Source organism: Pinus tabuliformis, chromosome 7 (assembly GCF_031772625.1).
Source record: "Pinus tabuliformis cultivar Carrire ecotype Pingquan chromosome 7, CPIR1, whole genome shotgun sequence".
Taxonomy (NCBI): Eukaryota; Viridiplantae; Streptophyta; class Pinopsida; order Pinales; family Pinaceae; genus Pinus; species Pinus tabuliformis.
Genome location: NC_142293.1, coordinates 1,278,771,921 through 1,278,775,217, shown reverse-complemented (window position 1 = coordinate 1,278,775,217; position 3,297 = coordinate 1,278,771,921). Strand labels below are relative to the sequence as shown.

Genomic DNA, 3,297 nt, shown 5'->3' with positions numbered 1-3,297 from the left:
CTGGTTAGACTCTTGTTTGTGTTATGTTGATTGTTTGATTATGGTTGCTTGACCTTGACATTCCCATGAGGCTTAAATCTTTTTCTCACTAATCTTGTCTTTCGGAGGCATCTGTGACATATGCTTCTTATTTTAAACAGGGTTCTTTGGTTTTCTTATATAAAATATTTGGTTACTTTTATTTATGGTCATGAGTCAGATATCTGATGTAGAGTTTTGAGAAATTTATCTATTTATGGACCACCTTCTTTTTACCCAAGCATAATAATCTTAGGATATTTGGTCTGTACTAAACGTTTTATCGGTCAAGATCTTGGCTACAATATTTATGTTTATCAAACTATGAATATGTTTTATTTTGAGACTATATACTCTTTTATTTTGTTTATACTCGAGAAAAAGGTGTTATCCACCTGTCTATTATGTTCTTTACTTCTTAGGACTAACATGAAGGTAATCATGTTAGTCCTACATGATTACCTTTCTCTAAATTTTATGAAATTAAGTTTAGCGTCTTTTCTTCAAAGATTCGAAATCAGTCGGTCCTTAAAACCCTTTTTAATTTTATGAGAACAAGTTTTATGTGTCTTTAGTTTTTTTCTTTTTTTCATCGATTTCATAATAGACTTAGAATAACTCGCGCTGATGTGATTCCCTCATTGACGGCTATAAATAGCTGCAGACCTTCATTTCCAAAATAATTAGAGTGCAGTGCTTAGGAAGGGTGTGTGAGATATGGCTTTTCATAATTTGCGTGTCTCTAGCTTTGCCTGCAACATTCACAGTCGCTAATGGAGGGTCTGCCGCAGAAGCTATTGTGTGTACACTCTTCTGTTTCTTCCTGATATGGTTTCTTCAGAAGAGAAGGATGAGTGCCAGACTGCTACCAGGACCCTCTACATGGCCCGATTATCGGAAATCTCCACCAATTGAAATAGCCTGCTCACCATTCTTTAAAAGGCCTTGCTGATAAATATGGTCCCATTCTCTTTCTCTGTTTGGGCTCCGTCCCTTCAGTCGTAGTTTCTTCCTCTGATGTAGCTAAAGAGATCCTCAAAACTCATGACTTGATTTTTGCCAACCGACCCCCAAGAGCTGCTGGGTGATTAATGTTTTTCAATTCTAAAGATGTGGCCTTTTCTCCATATGGAGATCACTGGAGGCAAATGAGAAAAATACCTGTGTTAGAACTACTGACCGCCAAAAGAATCGAGTCCTTCAAGGGTATGCGAGAGGAAGAGGTGTTTGCGATGATCCAATCAATATTGGAGGAGAGCGAGAACGGACGAATGGGCGTGAATGTGAGCAAGGCCATCTCTACTCTCACCTCTAATATTGTTTGGCAAATACTGGCGAACCAAAAATTTTCTGACCATGATTTGGGTGGCGATTTCAAAGGGTTTAGAGAGTTGTTGGTAGAGTTGACAGCTAGGGTAGGAGACTTCAATATTGGAGACTTCATTCCGTATTTGAATTGGCTTGATCTGCAAGGTGTCAATCGGCGCATGAAGAAGATCCATAAAGCATTCGATGATTTCGCTGAGAAAATAATAGACGCCCATGTTAATTCTAATCATATCATGACCATGGCCACCAATGGCCAGAAAGTGGCAGACGCAGACACTCATGCTCAAGATTTCGTGGATGTGCTGCTCCGCATAGGTGAGATGGACACCGAAATCACGCGGGAAACCATCAAAGTCGTTGTTCTTGTATGGCCGTTGGGTTTCTTCCATTCTATATTATTTATGACCCTCGATCCTCACTCAACCATCACTTTACATTAATGGGATTTTTATTTGTGCAGGACGTATTCACGGGCGGGTTGTTGACAACATCAACTACAATAGAATGGGCAATGAGTGAGCTTCTCATACATCCCCATGTAATGAAGAAATTGTAGCAGGAAATCGAATCGATCGTTGGCCAACATAGCAAAGTGAAGGAGTTTGATTTGGCAAACATGAAGTATCTACAATGTGTGGTGAAAGAGACTCTGCGACTATACCCAGGGGTGCCCCTAGCGGTTCCTCATGAATCTGTAGAAGCTGTAACAGTACGAGGACACTACATAAGTATGGAAACAACGATCATTGTGAATGGGTGGGCTACTGGGAGGGATCTCAATGTGTGGAGCCAAGATGCTTCCCAATTCAAGCCCGAGAGATTCATGGAAGAGGAACATATCAATTTAACAGATCAACCAGAATTCCGTATGATTCCGTTTGGGGCAGGAAGGAGAGGATGCCCAGGGGCCTCCATGGCTATTCCCACTGTTGGAATATTAATTCCAACTGCGTGCAATGTTGCCGGCCGCGACACTTGACAGTTGGACAGCGACGGCAGCACAGTGTGTTGCCTATGCAGCGGGAAAACAGCTCCCGAAAACCGCTGAACCTTATCGCACCCCCTTTTGGCAAAGGTTGTTTTTCGCAAAGAGGCTCCGACACAATTCGCTGCTGCCACGCGTCCATAGTACGAACCCAAAACTGCCCATCTCCCGGACATTAAACTTCGTTTGAGTTGTGTGGCTGGAGGATGCGAAATGCGTCCGATCAGGTCAACGCACATGGATCTCATTCAACCTGCCTGAACCTTATTGCCTGACCGCGCACGTGAAGAAATTAATGTAATTTATGGTGTTTCGTAGATTGTAGGTGAGATGTGTTAATTTTTGCCTGCACGGAAGTATGGGAATTTAAAACAGGTATGGGCAAGTCAACGAACATTTAAAAAAATCCCTTTTTTTTGGTATTTGAAATGTTGTTGTTCCTTTTTGTTGAAAATGGCACACGGAGATGAAAGGGGAAAGGGTTCGGAGCAGCAGCGAATAAAAAAAGACAGGGTGAATACATAGCAGTGAACAGATTAAGTGTTGACCATTGTAATGTTTTTTGGTTTATGCTTGCCCATTGTGTGATGTAAGGTGTATAACGCAGGGCAGTGCGAAACAAAAAAAACCAGGGTTGAAATGTAATTTTCGTGTGTTGCTCAAACGAAGGTATGCAATATTTTTTTTGTTGACTTCTTTCTATTGAAGCATGCGTAGGTTGAGGAGAAGTTTTTTTGCAGCAGCAGATAAAAACCAGGAGATGCACAACAGTGCGACCTTTGTGTAATGAAATGCGAAGAAAATGAAACCAGAGCAGGGATGAGAAGAAGAGGATTTGGGCAGCGAATAGAAAACGAGAAGAGCACAACAGTGTGGAAGAGAAGAAAGATTTGCGGCAGCAAATGAATATTTGGAATCCTTTTTTACAAGTGCTTATAGTTTGTTGAAATGAATGGGATTGAAAA

The 3,297-nt window shown here is 41.3% G+C and overlaps 2 pseudogenes; both read left to right on the top strand.

Annotated features, from left to right (window-relative positions):
- The first annotated feature begins 1,109 nt into the window (after positions 1 to 1,109).
- LOC149252153 (cytochrome P450 750A1 pseudogene) lies at positions 1,110 to 1,866 on the top strand (annotated as a pseudogene).
- A 97-nt stretch (positions 1,867 to 1,963) lies between these two features.
- Positions 1,964 to 2,326, top strand: LOC149252152 (cytochrome P450 750A1 pseudogene; annotated as a pseudogene).
- Positions 2,327 to 3,297: the final 971 nt, after the last annotated feature.